At 49.4% G+C, this 19,340-nt stretch overlaps 2 long non-coding RNA genes across 2 annotated transcripts in view; one reads left to right on the top strand and one right to left on the bottom strand.

The window, feature by feature from the left end:
* Window positions 1-260: 260 nt before the first annotated feature.
* The window catches only part of LOC106150197, a 24,044-nt gene continuing 4,964 nt past the window's right edge, over window positions 261-19,340 (top strand). The window contains exons 1-2 of the long non-coding RNA XR_001236873.1: window positions 261-333; window positions 3,499-3,648. This is a non-coding gene — a long non-coding RNA (uncharacterized LOC106150197). The remainder of the gene's footprint in view (window positions 334-3,498; window positions 3,649-19,340) is intronic.
* LOC102010245 overlaps window positions 6,782-19,340 on the bottom strand; it is a 12,819-nt gene continuing 260 nt past the window's right edge. Inside the window, exons 2-3 of the long non-coding RNA XR_263402.2 lie at window positions 8,625-8,758; window positions 6,782-7,511 (exon numbers count right to left, since the gene is read on the bottom strand). This is a non-coding gene — a long non-coding RNA (uncharacterized LOC102010245). The remainder of the gene's footprint in view (window positions 7,512-8,624; window positions 8,759-19,340) is intronic.

Below are 19,340 nucleotides of genomic sequence, written 5' to 3'. Positions count from 1 at the left end.
TATTCTAGATCCACTTTGGATATTTTTAGGAATCTGAGCCTTCTTATCTCCTATCCTTTAATTCTTAAGGCAGTTTACATTGGAATTTGATTGTCTGCGACTAAAAGAGTCTAGCTTGAAAAATAATTTTATTACTTAAAAAAAAAATCTATTTACCAAGTACCTCTCAAGGGTCCAGGGCACGTGGTCACAAGGCACAGCTGATGGTGATGTTCTCTGATATCCTTTCTTTTGCCACCAGGTCTGCCTTCTGGATATCATTTCCTTATCCATCACGCCAGGTCACCGGTGTGTCTTGCCATCCTTTGGTTGCAGGATCCTTCTCTGGGGCAGGTGAGCTCTCCTGGGCTGGGAACCCCTAGCCTCAAATTCAGCCTCTTCCCTTTTGAGCCTCTGCCTTACCATGTTTGGGCAGAAACATAATCTGAGGGGCAGAGTCTGACTCTGTCTTCTCTAGGTCCTGCTCTCACCAGCCTGACCCAGTGCTCCTGCCAGATATGGGCAGAGGCTGGGGACGGAGGATGAGATGACTTTTCCCTGCAGCAGCTCCTGTGCTCCTGTAGGACTGAGCTCAAAGCCACCCTCTTCTGGAGCAGCTCAGTGGTCCCCTGCAGCCCCGGGGGGCACTGTGCAGATTCTCCGACAGTCATGCCGCTTCCTAGCTGGAGGTTCTGCCTCTGTATCCCTGCTCCTTTGAGGGTTCCTAGCCGGCGGGGACCAAAGCTTCTCCCTCTCTTGACGGAGAGCCCAACTCAAGCCTGCTGAGTGACAAGGTGAACACATGTCACAAGGCACAGCTTCCGGCCTGCCCTAGGTGTGGTCACTGGTAGGGCTCTTGTGGGAGTCACAGCCTGTCTGTGGGGACCTCTGGCTGTTTGGGAAGGAGACTTTTGATCCCTAGGGCCAAGCATCCAGGGGGTGGGGAGGGGGCTCCTCGCAGGTTGTGCTGGAGAGGGCTGGCAGTCCCAGGGGCGGATGCAAGGAGCTCTCACTGCGCTTCGCCTGGCCGGTGGCTCTCCAGAGATGCTCTGAAAACCCTTCACACAGGGGGAGGAGGCAGTAGTTGCCTATTACAAGGGTGCTTATGACTTCCTACTCTCTGGGGGGACAGTAGGTGAAGCCCCCACTATGTTGCACCCATGGACAAGGGACTCTCTTGCTAAAGACCGTCCTGTGCCCCTAGCTTGGCTCTGGCCCTATGGTTGGTGATCATCAAGGTCCTTAGAGGCCTGACCCCCTCCACTCTCCCCCAGCCTGGACTCCTCTCAGCGAAGGGAAGACAGGGGTTTCCCCACTCCAACCTGCCCCGCTGGCTGGCTCCCCGGCTGGGTCTGGGAAAAAAGGAGGGGTCTCGGCCCAGCTTTGAAGAGTTTTAAATTCCTCTGTTGGTTTTTCCCCTCTCCCTCCCTCAAGTTCTGAATCCAATTCTAGCTCCTGGCCAACTGGTAGAATTAAGGGATTAAGAGCTACCCAGGTCTTATCCCGATATGAAAAGATTGCTCCAAGAGCCTCGTGGCTCCAGGCCGAGGCCGAGGCAATCGCTCCCTGCCTGCTCGGGTATTGTTTCCAAAGCCTCCTGGAACCACCCTTTGAGCTCCTGGCTGAGGCATTGAGGTTTCACTTATCTCTTAAGACCCCACTCCTAATTGCTCAATGTCGGACAAGCGGAGAAGACTCCAGGTATTATCTGTTAAGGGCCCTGTAATCCAGTTCATGAGGACAGACTGGTAATCAGGACACCTCCAGAGCCTCCTAAAGTCAACATGGAATTTCACACAAGCTCAGAGCAGCCTCCAGAAGGACCCTGAGGACAAATGGACAAATGCTGGTGTCAGATCCCTTGGGAGGGGATGCAGAGGCTGGGTAGGGGCTAGGGAGGTTGGGGAGGAACTGGGCAGAAAGACCAGTTATCTGGGCCGGAAAAAGACTGTTGACAGTAGAAGGGGATTTTTAGGGTGGACTGGGATGGAGGAGTGTGTGTGTGTGTGTGTGTGTGTGTGTGTGTGTGTGTGTGTACATACATACATGAGGACTTCCTAGACAGAGGCCAGCATAGGGGGTTCTGGGTGAGGCTGGCCAGCCCAGGCAGCAAAGGGCACAGGGCTGTGAGCTGGTGGCCCCCGACAGGCATGGTAGCAGAGGTGTGGATGAGTCAGAGGCTGCTTGTCTGTAGGCTCCGGGGAACTTGCTGACAAACACAGTTCATCTTCCTGGGGAGGGAAGGAGGCGCAGCCGGCGCGCCATGCCATATGGGCACACCTAGATCTATCAGTCGACTGTCAGCTGGCGCCCTTCATGGGACACAGGCGCGTCCCTCTGACGGATGGTGCCTTCCTGGAGACGTCACGGAGACTCTGGGCAGATGCAGCTCAGATGCCAGAATCTCTCGGCACCTCGCCTCGGATCATCTACTTAGAGCTGACAAGAGCAGGGCTCACCTTCCTGCATGGGGAGAGGTGGCTTTGAAATGATCTCCTACACTGGGCCTCTCCTTCCTCCTCAGGGCTGGTCCAGGTGGGCCTTCGAGCTCTGTGGCACCCTTAGCATCTCTCCAATGGAGCGTGCAGAAATGTCAAGTGACTTAAATCACTTCCTGAGCTCCGAATGTGCACCTCTACCATCCTTTCCCCCTGGGACCCATCTGGAGCCTAAGGCCTGGAGACTGAGGCCTGGCAGCCACTTTCTGCTGCCTGTGGTCACTGATGGCTGTTGGCTGTCCTGCTGCCCTCTGTGCGTGGTGCTCAGTGCAGGCCCAGGCAGCCTGGGCTTCCTGGAGAGCACATAGGAAATGGCTAGTTCGTGTGTTGGGATGTTTTTATTTTTCAGTGTTGGGGATTGAACCCAGGGCCTTCCCACTGAACTACATTCCTAGACCCCACCCCCTGTGAATTGTTATTTTGACACAGGGTCTTACCAGATCTCCTTGTCCGGGTTAGGCTCAAATTTGCAATCCTCCTTCCTTGGCCTCCCAGCTAGGATTACAGGCATGTTCTACCATACCTAACTAGCTAGAGTCTTGGTTTAGGTCCCCTATAGTAGACCCCAAGACAAGGATGTGGGGTGATGGGAGACATGGGAGGCACGTCAGTGAGCATGGGGAAAGAGCCCAGGCCCATGTGTGGTCCGAAGGTGCGCAGGGCTCTGAGTTCCCACCCGAGAACACACAGACGTACCAGAGTGAACACCACACAGTGAGCCCTGAAGAGAGAAAGCTGACCCTAAACCCTGCCAGTTCCTGATGAGAGCTGTTTCTGGGGTGCTGAATACCCGGCCCTTCTGATTTTGAGAGCAGAAACTTGTCCTGTGCTTTGGAGACAGGACAAGACCGTGAGGCCTTCGTGGCTGACTGTGGGAAGCAGCAGACTGGTGGCGGCAGCCAGGCCTGAGTGATGGGGACAGGAAAAGCCAGTGCCAGCACATTTCCGGGCAGGTGGGCTGGGTGACGGTGCCATGAAAATGTCCCCCACTGAAACGCTGGCATCTTCCCGTTGCACCTAGGTGAGTCCTGCTGTCTCAGGAGCCTGGGGCCTGGCCTTCCGGCTGCCTGGACAGGACCCTCTGCTCACAGCAAACACCGTCTCTATCCTCTGAGCTGGAAGACCAAGCACCAGCCAGGGCACTTGCATTTCTGCTGCAGGACACGCAGAGGTATGGGCTACAGTAAGTGTGCACCCTTGTGCTGAGGTGACTCTGGGCCAGCCACACCCATCTGAGGGCCTTACTCCTTCCACTTGGGAAGGGGGCACTTGGCAGAAGGATATTGGAGTGGATCCCAGGGTGGAGTTGGGGACATCATTGTGTGCTCCTGTTTAGCGTGACATAGATGCTGCAGGTGTTAGTATATACACATACATTTCGGGAAACAATGACATCCCGGTAACAATGGGCACACGTGCCACCCAGGTATTGGTTTCTAATAACATTCTCCAAAATATGAGCCAGTGTTCTTTGGAGAAATGTTTGGTTCTAGAACTCTCAGCATCTTTTTTTACAGTGTGTGTGCATGTGTGTGGGGGTACTGGGTACTGAACCCAAGGCTTTCACACCGAGCTATATCTCAAGCTCTCTTTTTAAAATTTTTGTTTTGAGACAAAGTCTTGCCAAGTTTTGTTTTGGTCTTTTTGAGACAAAAAGATCTTGCTATGCAGTTAAGACTGGCCTTGAGCTCACTTAGGCTGGCTTTGAACTTGCAACGATCCTCCTGCCTCAGCCTCCCAAGTGCTGGGATTACAGGCGTGTTCCACCAGGCCCAGCTAGTCTTGCCAAGTTGTAAACTTGCCCGGGTTAGGCTCAAACTTGTGATCCTTCTGCCTCAGCCTCCCAGAATGCTGGGATTACAGATGTGTGCCATTACCTTGGCTAGCCTGGAGCATCTTGTAAAGCCAGAAAGTAGGACAGGCTCAAAATGCACCTACACACACACATGCACGAACATTGGGGGTCCTCAAAAGGACACGGGAGCCCACTAAAAAGCACCCAATGGCCCATATGGGGACAGTTTGAGCAACAACAACAACAAATATAGTATTAGTTTGCAGCCTTAAGTATAAGACAAATACCCATGAATCCATGCGGATATAATAAAGTGAATAAAAAATAAGCAAGTGAGTGAGAAGAGACAAATCTCCTGTGCAGAAGAATTCCAAATAAGTTACGTAGATACTCTGTCCTCAATGGGAGTAGCTGACACCCCCATTCTTTAAGTATGAGCTACATAGCTTCCTCCCACAGCATGTACAGTATGGAAAGAGAGATAAGAGTCACTTTTCTGTCAAGAAACCTCACCTTGGCCAAGTGGCCCAGGTCAGTACCGACTCTGACGAGTCATACTGGTGGTGTGGAACAATGAGAAGGGCGTTTTGCTTCTGTGGTCTGTCCCGGAAGAACGCAGCACCCCAGTCTCACCATGAGAAAAACATCACACGGTCCTAGATTGGGGGACATCTTACAGAATGCCTGACAGTGCTCCTCAGATTGGCCAAGGTCTGTAAGACTAGGGCAGGCCTGAAAACCATTACAGTCTAGAAGGTGCTAGGAACACAGGTCCACTACACGTACTGCGGTGTCCTAGAAGGGACTCTGGAGCAGGAGCGGGCGGGACATTAGGTAGAAGCCAAGGAAACCCAAATGCAGGGTGGGCTTTAGTCAGGAACGTCTGCAGCCTGGCTGATCTTTAGTGGCAGCTGGACCACAGCGGCGTGGGGCTGAGCACGGGCACTGATACTCAGTGTCTCGTCTGTACAAGTCTTCAGCCAATCTAAAACTATTCAAAAGCTAAAAGCTTCTTTCCAGAGTAAGCACCTCTCCTGGAAGGTGGCTCAGCCACGCATTCATAAAAGGTGCCTGGCCTGGAGAGAGAGGGCTGGATTCCCGGTCACTGTGTGACTCTGGGTAAGTTGCTTTCCCCTCTGGTCCTCGGTTTCCCCTTCTGTCCAATAGCAAGGTTGGATTCATGAGCCTAACCTTGACAGTCCGCGATTTCCCTCATAGCCCACTGGAGTAACCCGAGATACCTTTTTAGTCAGGGGGACTGGTTGGTGGCGTGTTTTGCAGAGCAGGGGGACCGGGGCCCGAGGGGCTTGGCCTGAGGCCTTCTGTGCCGGCACTGGCCTTGCTGGGCCCTCCCCTGCCTGGAAATGCCCCAGGCTCTCATTTTCCCAGCCTGTTCTCGGGGCAGAAGAGTGGCAAGCGGGGGAGTTTTGATGATTCGAGGAAGCAGCGATGTGTTTTAATACATCGGCTCCTGGGGACCTTGAATGAAAATTTTAACAACTCAGAAGCTGTGCACGGAAGGCGCCTCTACTGCAAGTTCTCAGAAGGGTATTCCAGCTAAATTGCAGAAATAAATATGCATCTTCTTCGTTTTTGATGAGCAATCACCGCACAGAGTCTGGATCCGTAAGTGGCGGCATACTCCTCCATGGGAAGAAAAACCCATCTGCGAGAGATCTGACTTCGGTGCTTTTCATCTCAGGCTTCGTGGCCATAAGAGCAGGTGTTTCACAGAACCCACCAAGCGATGACCTACTGTGACAAGCGGGGCAGCAACCCAGAAAAAGGAGAAGAATCATTTACATCAGTGCGCGAGGATGCCCACGGAAAAAAAATAGGGCTTTACAGCCTGTGTTGTTATTTTGCCATCGGTCCCCAAGGGCGGGCACACAAGCTAACCCCTTTGAGAGAAGGAAGAGAGGGAGGTGATTCTGTTAGAACTTCCAGCAGCCTCAGGGGGAGGCAGAAAGCCGGTCAGGCCCACACCCAGGGCTCAGGGGAGGAGCTGCTTCCTTTCTCTTCCACAGTGACTGGGAAGCCCAGGTCCTGCCCAGGGTTGACACTCAGGACACATCCGGCCCCATTTTGCACCCAAGTGGGTCAGGCCTGGGACCTCCAGAGTCTGACATTTGCCCCTCTGACGCCTTCACGTGCGTGGATTTCTCTGGCCCTTGCCGTGACCCGAGTTCCCAGTCTTCAGATATCTACAGAAACACCTCCAAGACGGCCCCGTGGTGCTGTTTAATGAACGGCAAACAATTCTCTTACAACCAGAAAGAAAAAAAAAAAAAAATCTCTGCAAATCCCCAAACCTGTTAGCTGGAAAATATTCCAAGATCAACATATTTTAATTCACTAATTAATACAGCTAAAAGGCATTTTTCATATTAGACTTATTAAAATCACTTGTATTTAAGTGTTTTTGAACTCATATTTTCTGATGCTGTGCATTTTTCTAAAGTGTTCTAGTCATGTTATGCAAATGCCTATTTAAATTACCAGGGGTATTTGTTTTCTATTTCTACTCTGTAAAACATAATTTTAATACAAGTTATTTGTGAAATGCACATTGGAAAAAAGAAAATAAGATTTGAGATGGCATTTCTATGATAATTTTATTGCAAATGTTGACCATGTTTTTGTGTTTGTCTGCAAAAGGTAATTCAAAATATACATAAGACATATTTCTGGGATTTATTGTCATATGTGAACTAAATTAGTAAAGCAAAATTTGCTTCATTTTTTGAACCCGAGGCAGGGCAGTCCATCACCCCAGGAAGCACGTTTTACGGAGAACAGTTGTGGCCACGCAGCAGGCAGAGCCTCATGTCATAGCTGAGAGAAAATGCTCCCTCACTCTGCACTTGAATTCGATTTCCTGACACCTGTGCACAGCTGGACTTGTGCAAGGCAGGAATGCAGGCCTTGGCAGAGGATGGGGGACTCGGGTGAAGCGGGACGTCAGTGCTGAAAGCCGGGTGGCAGACATGACCAGGAGCATCTGAAATCCTCAAGAGGCCAGTGTAGCAGTCAGACTTCAGAGCGGGGGAGATCTCTACGAGGGTTCCCCAGCACGCTCTTCCTCTGTGGATTTATCTAAGGTGTGTAGTCTTCCTACCATCAGCACTTTCTTGATACACATCCGATGCAGACATAATAAGATGTCTAGAGGCAAAAACAGGTGTTGCGAGAAGGAGTCTTGGATGAATGATTAAGCATCAGTGCTATTTCAGAGGTTCCTGGCAGCCAAGGCAAAAAAGGCAAACATGAGTTCCAGGTACTGAGTCATTTTTGAGTCAAAAAATATCTGTTTCTTGGGAGGAGGGACAGTTTCCTGCTAGCCTCCCTCTCTTAGAGAGCAGAGAGCCCTTCATATGGCAAAATAAAGACACAATGAGATCTGTCTCCAGTGGTTTACAGAGGCTGCAAAATCACGCTTCTGAAGAGTGTCTAGATTCATGCTAAAGATGTTCTGGTCGTTCAGAGACTTGGAGGTATATTTGCACTGTTGTTAGGGCACCTACAACAGAATGAGACTTCATGTCCAACACCTCTGACCCCATTCTGGCTGGGACAGTCATCGCTTACTCTTACCTCAGCCAGCAAGGACCAGTGCTGAAGGGGTGACAGGCCGAGGGAAGGGACAGGCAGATGGGAAGGGACAGGCGGATAGCTGGTCTGGCCCTTCATGGAGTTTATGGAGCCACGACAGGGGGGTGACAAGGATGAGCCAGGTTTGGTGTCAAGGTCTCAAATGCCAAGAGGAGAGGCCCAGACTTGACTCAGCAGGGGAAGTTCTGAATTATTGCTGCAGACTGGAAGAGGGAGTGAGGTTAGAATTCCAGGGGATGCTGGTTATTACCAGGCCACAGCTCAGCCTGAGCATCCGGGGCCCCACATTCTGGACACTGTCCTATGTGGCATCAGCATGGGTGGCAAGAGATAGGCCACTCCCATTCCTTCCAGAAATGGTAAATTCTAGAGCAGTGAGAGACCCAGGAAGCTACCTGCCTCCCTTTTACCCTGGCCTGTGCATTCCTGCAGAGCCTGGTCCCACTGCCAAACCATCTGTCTGGTCTCCAACCCTCTCCCTCTCCACTCAGTGTGTGCCTGGCTTTTTACACCGGCCTCTCTATCTCTGCAAACTTGACATGTTCATCCTCATCCCAGGGCCTTTGCACTTGCTGTCCCCTCTGCCAGCAGGCTTCCCCTTCCACTGTTTACATGGCACATCCCCTGGATCTCTGTGCATTTGAAACCCTCCCCATCCCGAGCCTGTTCCACCTTCTTTCTGGCACTTACCATTGGAGGATAACATTGCTTTGTTCACTACATGTCTCCTACCTACCTACCTCGCCAGAGAGAACCTTGGGCCCTCTTCCCTCCGGTTCACTCCTGTGTTCCCAAGAGCAGCGCTCTGCACAAAGCGAGTATTCATCAAGATTTGCCGAAGGAACACGTATTTCAGGAGCTGCACTTGTTGAACCTGGAAGACAGAGCGAGCCCTCTCCGGATCCTCAGGACTCCAAGGCCTCCAGACCCCCGCCCCACACAGCCCAGCAGGTTCTGGCTGTGTTCTCCCTCGGGACTCGGCGGCAGGAAGGCCAGGGATGTTCTGGGTTTGGTTTTTCTAATTGGTTTGATATGATCATGAAAAGCATCTAAAAATTGGACAGCTGGAAATGTTTTTCCTCCCGTTCATTACTTAAAACAGCCTTAGAGTTTGGGGTTTTAAAAATCAGATTCTCCCCACTAAAAGAAATGAAAAAAAATTGCCGTGAACCCATTCTTGCATATTTTTGCAAAGACCCCACAAGGTCACGACAAGGCCTCTGCTTGCAGGAACTGGGGGAGGGGACCCTATGTTCCAGACAAGGCCCAGAACTGGGTCTCAGCCATCCTGCAGCCACAGTATCAGGAGAGGAAGATAAATTAAGATGAGTGTATTGCAGTTAGACATTAACCACGACAGTGAAAAAGTATCGCGAATGTTAAAGTAGCCCAGACTAAAATATACTGAGGTTAAAATACAGGGTAACTTTACAAATCACTAATAATTTCTTTGGCTTTCACTGCAATAACATTGATTTAATTCATTAGATTCCTTTCTAAATCTATATTTCAGTTTTAGAGTTGTCAGTTTCTGTTAATGACAATTTTGCCCCATCTGTTCCAACACGAAAATGAGGCTTCCTTGCCGCAGACAAGATAGATCTCCAAGGGTTGAAGAAGGAGAAGTCTTAAAGGTATTTCACTCAGATCAGGCCTGATTTGATGATTCACACGCCAAAGGAAGGTGCCCGCAAAAAGCTTCTGGTGGATTCCCGGGGAGAGAGCCCGTCCCCCAGTGACTTGTCCGTGTCTGCCCCAAAGCCCCCTCACATCTGAGGGACCCACTGTGTTATCATCATTTCTTATTTAGGAGAGGGAATATTCAAAACATTTCCACTCATTCTTTCTTTCTTTTTTTTTTTTTTAATGACAGAGCAATAATTCTGGGTGTCAGCATATCAGAATTCCAGTGGTTGTGATTAGAATAAAAATGAGTTGCTGCAATTTGGCCATTCAAATCGGCGTATTACAGTAAGTCATTTCCGTGAGCCCAGTGAGCTTCTGTCTGCCTGCTGAGGGGCAGTATCTGGGCTTCCAGCTCCGTAAGAAATGTCTCTGACGACGTCCTCCAGCCTTCCAGCCCACACACCTGTCAGTCTCCTGCAGGAGGTAGTTTTGAACGCGTGGGTGAAGAATGTGTGCAAATCTAGGTAGCAGAGGATGACATCGGAGGGGCCAGTGTGGGCTGGGAATGGGCCTCATTCTGGAAAAAATAGGGATCTAGGAGCATGTAGACTTCCTGCAGAGGAGAAGAGGCCCTGCTAGTCCAGATGTGACAGAGGCATTCCCAGCCAGCAGCCGGGTCTTGTGTTATTGGTGGGGGGGAGACGTTCCGCTAATTATTAATCACGGAAAAAGAAACCCACCATTAAAAACACACAGCGTGTAGTGCATGACCCTAGGAAAAGGGGATTTTTTTAAAAATTGGAAAACCTTCTAGAAAAACAGGCAGGCATTAAAACATATATGAAATTAGACCGGATCCTCAAAGTTAATATTCACCATATGTATTCACATTCAGCTCAACTCCAACAAATTGAGTACTGCATTATAGCTGGAAGAAAAGAGGAGATTGCTTCACACACGGGCTGACATTAAGTTGAGTTACTGTTTCGCTGTAGACTTCTTCAGAAAGTTGAAAGACAGTTGAGAAAATCAGACTGCAAATCCTGCTTGTGGATCTGCCTCCTAATTTCAAATACAAATTAGGGAAATTTTTAACATTTCACATGTCATACCTTGAGCAAATTAAAAATCAACAAAAATATTAAGGTTCTATGTTACCTGCTCAAGTGTACAGAATGTATAAAAACTTTAATCAAACATTCAGGTTTGCTCAGTTTTAAATTGTGTTGGTTTAATAGTTTCTTTTCTGCTGTTTATATTAATGACATATTCCCATCTAAATGTATTGCCAGGCTGAGAAGCATTCACAACATTTCCAAGGTTGAACGAATGCAGTTGTATTCATGGTTTTTTTTAATAAAAAGATCTCTTTCTATTAAGTCCCCTCTTTCTTTTTCTTTTTTTTTTTTTTTGGTTCTCCAAAGATTGAGGCACAATACAGTAGCACTGGGAGTGATATAAATACACATCACCGCTGCCTCATTTAGTGTGCAAATGCCTATTCCCCAGTAGTGTAGAGATGAAGGACCCATCTCCTCCACTTCCCAGCCGAGGAGACTGGAGGGGCTGGTGGCAACGCAAATTACTTTTTCTAAGCATCAACTGAAGGTCTCATCATTTGGGGAAATGTCTTAATTTGTTCTTCTCAGAGAGTGGTCAAACTTGTGTGTGCCTCAGTGGGCAAGCCCCACCCGATTGAGATAGCTTTGGAAGGATGTGTATGAAGGTATAATGCAGGGCAGGGCAGGGCCAGGAGAACCTACCAATGGTCCATGGTGGGATTTATAAGTGAAGTTCCAGGCATGAGGTTCAAAATCCCTTCACACTACATCTGGAAGGCTGAGGCAGGAGGATTTCAAGTTAATGTGGGGGCAACTTAGTCTCAAAATAAAAAACTAAAAAGGGTCAGGGCTCAGTGTAACAGCCCTCGGTTCAATCCCCAGTGCCACAAAACAAAATAAAGCAAAACAAAACAGCACAAAGCCCCTCCTTATCAGGATTGCTTCCAGAGAATCCCACACCTACCTGACTGAACTTTTCATGTGCCTCTGTGACCTGGGCTTGTCCCTGCCCTGAAATGTATAGATTATGCAGCAGGGAGTTCTCATGCAGGACTCTAATTTTGTCACAACTAAACCTGAACTTTTCAGTTTAACAAAATGGATCAGTGATCCAGGTTCAGAGCAAGGGAGAAAGGGCGAGTCATAGGACCTTCCAGGGTTATTTGCAGAAAAATTCTTCCGGAGCCAAGAAGATTTGGACTTGCTTGTTCTGGCCTTGGGGAAAATGACACCAGCTGCCCGGACGGCTCCTCATCTGTAAACAGGTGGCTCATAAGGAGTTTTGGTGACCTAGGGCTCTCCTTGGTGGGAAATAGACCAGCTCTTTGGATATAAGACACAATTTATTAAATCGTAAATACCTCATAAATATAAATACAAATAAATGTATTATGATCCCTATATTTTGTACTTAGGTAAAATGAAGTCTATGAGTCTAGTCAATACCTAAGTTCTGAGGAAAAGAGAGTCCCTCTGCCTACCTGTTCTTTTGATTATTATGAGATATCAATCCCATAGGCCAAAATAAGTAATACAATAAGCAGACACATGCACATCATCTAGTGTGATCAAACCCTAACATGATGTCCCATGTGCTCCAGGGTTTCTCAGGCTCTGAGACGGTAGCTACTGGAACCTGGTGCCTGGATTCCATTCAGCCCAGGCCTGGGCAACCTCTTTATGGGGAATTTCATTCTTCACAGCTTGGGGCCAGAAACCGATTGATCTAGAAAAGGGAGTGCTACTTGGGGAACACTATCTTAAACTTCTGTCCGTATCCCAGGAGAGGGAAGGAGGAAGTCTCCATCTGAATGAAGGGCGTCCATTTGACCTGGAGGGCCAGCAAGGATTGCAGGTTGTAACGTGCACCATGGTCTGCAGGCGAGAGAAATGAGGTGATTAAAGCTAAAAATGAATATGCCTGAACTGGGAAACTGGCCTTCTGAAATAATTAGGCCACAGGACACAGGACGAGGGAGCGCCAGGCAGGTGTCTGTTGAATAAGAGACTCCCCCGCCCCCCATGTGCCTTTTCCAAGGGGCTGGAAAGTACCTTCGTTCTCTCATGGAACTGGTTTTAGAAACGATTCGTTTCTGACTCTGCGGCATGGGGGATTCAAAACGTGTCTCTCTAACTCGGACTGGATGAGATCAGCGGCTTTGCTAATCAACTAGAAATATGACTGGATATGAAATCTTTACCTGTTTAAGAAAATTATGTAATATATTTCAAGCAAATTAATTCCATCTGGACCAGTTAGAGCACATAATCAGCTACATTATGCAAATAGTTATCTTTGTGGTTGAAATCAATAACTTATTTTCTTCTGTAATAAAGAAAAAAGGGGAATAAGTTTTTATTAATTATGTACAAAATGAAATCTTTTCTTGCGAGGCTCTGGGTTTCATTTCATTAGGAGGGCTTTCCTCATGCCCGTTTCTGGGGTCCTGATGAGCGCTGTGGCTGGGATGTCTCTGAGGCCACCTTTCAGTGGTGAGACCGCTCAGGGAGCAGGCCCAGGCCAGCTTCTCTAGGGGGTATCCATTCAGCGACGGGACATGCCTGGCGACGTCTGGCAGCCCAGGCTGGCTCTTGGCTTTCCCTCTGGCTGTAGTTCTGAGGAGCACCTTATTTATAAAGCTTGCTTGACCATGGCTAGTCAGTATCAGCTTCAGTTATAGATGAAGTTAATGACAATATTGATTATGCCATAACCCATGTTAATAGTGAGTGTATTGCCTCTTAGCCATAGGGCGGTATTTATGAGCTATTTTTACCCTTCCGAACGTGGCTGAGTCCTGCAGGAAATCACTCTCCTTACTCTTTCTTCTGATCCAAAGGAGCACAATGCAGAAAGGGCAATCATGTAACACTTCTCTTTTCAACTGAGAATGTGTGCATCCATTTGCACCCTCATGATGGTCATTACCACCTTTATTTCTTCCTGAATGTGGAAGAAAAAAATACCCAGAGTCTATGCTTAGCCTGGGCAGGTGGCTGTGTTGGGGACCTCTTTTAGCCTGGTTGTGTGTCGCCAGCTGATTTTTCTACAAGTTCTGACTGAGTGTTTTAAGAGGGTGGCCTCTCATCAAAGCCAAGTGGATCTTCAGTGTGGATTGTACAGTCACATTCCCACACACGAGGAAATTCCCCACCACTTCCGTGGGGCTGCAGCACGGTTATCTTTGGCCTCCCGCCATTCCATTTATGAGACACTTGTATTTGACAAACAGATCTCGTCTATACGCAGATACCAGCCTTCTTTCTGCCTGGCAATTAGGCGCAAGACAGAGTCTGACCTGGGCCCTAAGTCTGTTCACTCGGTAGAGAGGGATCATTTTTCTCTGACCTCTGTGAAGGCCCCTTCCAAACACAAGCCTGTCCTCCTGCTCCTCGCAAAGAGATTCTGAAGGAAGGGTCTGGGGATGACTTTTGCATATCATCAGACAAACAGTCGCACTCATGATGGTCTCACATTCGGAGTCACTGAGAGTAGTCCCGGCTTTCAGGGGACCCATGAGACCAGTGTGGATGGGAGGGCATGGGCGGCAGGAGGAGGTCTGGACCAGTTGGCGGTGTGGGCAGGTGGTCTTCAAGTGGAGGAGGGGAGTTGGACTTGACAAGCCCAAGATTTCCTAAGAGCTGCTGAATTTGGGGTCTCCTTCTCCCAGGCCTTCCCAGGTTTGGCTCCTGCATGGCCTCCCCTACTCCTCCTGGGAAGCAGGTGGGATCTCCTGTCCCCTCGGCACACCAAACTGTGGCAGGCAGATGCCTCATTAACCACCCTTCCTCCACCCAGGCCTGCTTATGGATTCCTCTGACCACGTCCACCAGGCGGCCTGAACTGGCTGTGGACAGCTGGGCCGCTTGGCATTTTATGGTGAGTGGCGGCTTCCCAAGGCCATAACTGCGTGTGCCTGTGAGCGCCGAGGGACGTGCCTTCGTTCTCTGCTCGGCGCTTGTGAGGGGTACCCTCCCCAAGGGTGCACAGCCACTCTCCAGTCCCTGCAAGCTGCCCTGTTGCCCTGGCTAGGGAGGCTGAGTGCAGAGGAGGGGTGTGTGGAGCAGGCCAGACCAGCAGCCCACGAGCTCCTCCATCTAGAGGGGAGTGCCCACCCCAGACGGATGCTTTCATGATAACGACGCACCCTGGGGAGGCGCCTTATTGCTCTGCACAGAAACAATCTCCACGGAGAGAAATTAATTGTTTTGCTGTTGATGGAAGAAAAATGGAAGAAGCTATTTTTAAATGCTCTTCCTACTTGGGCTCATTGGGAGGACAGGTCACAGGTGTCTGTCTCAAGACCTCCTCGTCCTGCAAGGGTGTGGCTGCCCTCCCATGGGTGACTTCTGCTTGGGCCCAGCTGGGGGAGTAGGCCCTGTTGGGTTAAGGTCCAGGCAGGCAGCGCCAACCAGGGAGGGAACCTGAGTGCGAGTCCCAGCTCTATTACCTACTAACTGTATGTTCCTTGCACCTCAGTTTCCTGATCTGGACAATGTTTTCTTCTGGGATGGTTGTGAGGCTTAAATGAGATAATATGTGTCCAGTGTGTGGCTTGCAATGTAGCAGGTGCCCAGTAACTAATAGTAGGAGCTGGCTGCACGGGAAGACTTAGCAGCTGGTGGACTCGAAACTTTCCTGTGGGAAGATCTACTGCTGGGCCCTGCCTGTACACTTGATCCCTCCAGTGCATGAGTCCTCAGTCCTTCGGTCCTTTGGTCCTTTGGTCCTGACAGGCCTCCGTCACTCACCTCGTACGTCCCTCTGCTTATTGCTACATCTGACCGGGCTCATCTTTCCCCTTTGCCTTGTCATCTTTAGCTGAGCTACTGTGGGTGATTGTTGGACTTCCTGTCACACCAAGCACAGCAAGAACCCTCTTCTGGGGCTGCTCCATAAACAGCAGACCTGTACTCACAGATGCATCCTAATAGGGCCTGACAGCATCGTTACTATTTCCAGAGCATCTGGGAGATAACAACTTTTATAGGAAGGACTTTAATTAGTGCTCTGGCTAAACATGGTGAAATTAACATGGGTAAGGTTGGCCAGACACTACTTTCTGGAAGATGACCCTGGCCAGAGATGGGGCTATGTGTATCACCTGGTCCCCAACATTAATGAGTATTAGGATGGTCTTAGTTACTTTTCTTGCTACTGAGACAAAATACCCAACACCCAAAGTTAAAAGAGAAAAGGTTTATCGTAGCTCATAGTTTGTAGAGGTTTCAGCCCATAGGTGGCTGGCTCCAAGGCAGAGTGGCATGGCAGAGGGGCTTCACAGAGGAGAGACAGTTTATAGCATGGCAGGGCAGGCAGAAGACAGTGAGCAGCAGAATCAGCCACTGCCTTCTTCTATCCTTTTATATTCAGTCCAGATTGCAAGCTTATTGATTCGTGCCACTCACACCCAGGGTGGGGGCCCTTAATCCTAGCATCACGCCCTTAAACCCAGAATCATATCTTTACACACAGTATCACACCCTTATGCACATTCACACACCCTAATTCAGATTCTTCCTAAAAGCCCCACTGCAGGAGGCTTTGGGGCGACATTCAAGCCATAACAGGAACTGAGAGCCGCATGGAGGAAGACCATCACAAGGACCAGATCAGAGCCCTGTGCTCAGAAGTGCCTAAGCTTGGTGCAGGGCTCTGCTCCTGTCATCTTGAGATTCTCATAATTTAACCTTGCAGCTGCAGCCTGGGAAGTGAAATCCTATGGGACACCAGAGTCTTGGGTCCGCAGCAGAGGCACAATATGTGTATCTGCCTTTCTTTGCCACTGAAAGAAATTCTGTGTTCTTGGTGGCCCATGAACACAGAATTCTGGTAGACGTACCACGCAAGTGTATGGGCATTCAGCAAGCCTGTAAGTGAGCACAAGGCAAGATGTTCCACAGCCATCTTAGTGGGAAGCTGACCGCTCTCCAGGAGGCCATGCTTTGCTTTTGAGCCAGAACTCTGAACAGGAAGAAGGCTGTTGATGCCCAAAGGAGCACAAATGACCAAAAGACCCTTTCACATCCTTTCCTATCAGTGTTACTTTCCTACGTCAGCCAACCGCTTGTGCTGAAGACCATGGTGTAGGAGAAAGAGAAAGCCAAAGCATCTCACCATCCCAGTGGAAGGTAGAGTGTGTGGGTAGAAGGCGCATGCATCAAGGGGTGAAATAAAGCAGTGGGTTAGTTCTGGTTTGTTCTGTGCAGTATCCCCACTGTTCCAAATGAAGCGTACATGCTACGCAAGAAATTGTGTAACTTTGGCAACCCTGCCTATGAGTTAAATCCTCTTATATACGTATTTGAATCAGGCATGGCTCAATATAAAGAGTAACAGTAAAATCATGCTAATAATGTAAAGTTTTTATTTTTCTTTATTCAGAGTGACATTAAATAGCAATTTGAAAACACTGAAACAAGTCAAGAGAAAGACAGTTGAAGAAAGAAAAGTGCTTTGTTTTTCAGCACCCCTGATGGCATACTTTCTCTGCTTTATGAGCCAGGGACCCATGTTTTGTTCTTCACTGGGTCTTGGCTGGCAGCTATCCCTGTGTGTGGGACCCCAGTGGGATTTGTAAAAGTATGAATCTGCAGCAACCTCACGAGACAAGAAAGTCAGTAGTAGAATAATGATAAAAGTAGTAATAGCTTGTCCCCATGTTTACGATGAGTCAGGCACCACCCTTGGGAATTTCCATGAATTTTTTCACTTAATCCTAAAGCCCCACAGGTGTGTGCCTTCGTGATGCCCACTTCACACATGCAGACACTCAAGTCCAGACAGGTAACGGAACGCAGTCAGGAAGGGCAGAGCTCGTGTTTAGAGCCCAGTCAAAGTCCAGAGCCCAGTCAAAGTCCAGAGCCAGCGTTCCTGGCTCCTTGTTACTCTGCTGCCCTCATTTTGCCCATGTAATCAGATCGGGAAACTGAGGCTCAGAAGCACAGCCCAGAGTGGGACAAATAGCAGGCCGGGGACTCGGTCTCCAACTTATAGCTCGCACCCTGCTGTTTTTGCCCTGGGGTGTGTGGCTCTGCCCAGGCTGGTGGCGCTGTCCTTTTTCCTGCCAGGAACACCCTCATCTGTCCCCATGAGCTCCGGTTTTCACACTGATACCCTGGAGAGAACTTTGTTCCTCATTGCTTTCTAAGTGAAGACTGAGGACCACACATAGCTGTACTCACACCCATACTGGTGCCTTCACATGCACAGTGACACCCCAACACACAGCATGCAAGGAGGCCAGCGTGTGGACACTTGCGCACAGGTGGGCACGGACATACACATGCTCTGAGTTACGCACAGAAGCGCATGGAGCTGTATGTAAGCTAATGCTGCTCAGATGTATAACACACAGATGTGCACAAGTGTGTGAACACACACACAAATGCACATACACACACATACATCACATGCATCTGCACTGCTCAGACAGACCTGTGTATCCAGACATCCACAGGCATGAGCTAAGGGCACACAGGCTCACACACATGCACACACACATGAGGGTACAGGCAGCTTGAAAAAATGTTTGTGAACACCACAACAGATGCACGGCCCCTCCTGACTGTGATGGAATACACAGTAATCACAATCATAGAACCACAACTCCAGGTGTTGACCTGTACCCACCATGCTCCGAGACAAAGTCAGGAGGCCTACGGGGTCTTTGCTCAAAAGAACATCCTTGTAGGGTAGAGGGAACTAAAGCAGGAGACAGGGTTGTGGGGCAGGAAATGAGGGGGGGTCATGAGGAACCCCAAATTGGGTGGCTTATTTGTGGGCATATGTTTGTTGTGTGTTTAGGATAAACGCACTCCTGGAAATCACAAATAACAAAGTGATTGTATCTATGCCGTGTGCTGGCTTCTTCGTCCCTCGTGGCCCCTTAAAGAGCTTCCCTCTGGGTGGGAAAGGGAACACCTAGCTGCAAACCAATGGCAGACCTGAGCTCGCCACAAATGCAAGACAGAATGGAGAGATCGGGGGGCTCGAGGCCATCAGGAGGCTTGGTCAGTGCAGTGAGGCTCAGCACACCGCTCCTGATCGCTCTTTCCTCTGCCCCTCCTTCATGGTGACTGGCCCAGCTGGAGCAGATATGCTTGGGGAACCCATATTGCAACCTTTGAGTAGTGTGTCCTTACTTAGCTCCTTTGTGGGTTCCATTCTCACCCTTGTCACCCAGATGGAGAAACTGAGTCTCATAAGGAGGAGGAGGAGTGGTGGCTTCCATTCCAGGGGCCTCTGGTGCCTGGGTGCACCTCTCAGTCACCTGCGTTCCTCTGTGAGGTCGGAGGCATCATTTGCCCTCTCACCTACAAAAACAGCTTCAAGGGAAGGGAGTCCAGGGCATCTGGGGCAGGCTTGAGGGAGGCAGGTGCTCTGCAAGCCATCTGTGCTGAGCTGGAACCCAGCCCCGGCTCCCTATGCAGTGCCACCCTGGTGTATCACTTCTGCATCTGCGTCTCAGAGCCCTTGCCTGTGAAATGGGTATAAATAGTGGATGAAATCTAGCAGGCCCCTGTCTCACACAGAGACCACTCCACTTTAAGTGTCCAGCAAATGTCAATGTCCCCATTGTTATTGTTATAACATTTTTGCTGTCTGACCCAGGGTGATGTCAGCATTGGAAAATGAGGGTGAGAAGCCTGTGTTGCAGGAATGGAAAGGAGGATGCTGAGCCCAGGAGCATGGATCGCAGTGGCCAACTGGGCCAATCTTTGTGACTCCCAAGGTCGGCTACCATTGCAGCCTTAGACCCATCCTTA

Source organism: Chinchilla lanigera, unplaced genomic scaffold (assembly GCF_000276665.1).
Source record: "Chinchilla lanigera isolate Chin_1 unplaced genomic scaffold, ChiLan1.0 scaffold00067, whole genome shotgun sequence".
Taxonomy (NCBI): domain Eukaryota; kingdom Metazoa; phylum Chordata; class Mammalia; order Rodentia; family Chinchillidae; genus Chinchilla; species Chinchilla lanigera.
This window is presented reverse-complemented; position numbering and strand designations above follow the sequence as displayed.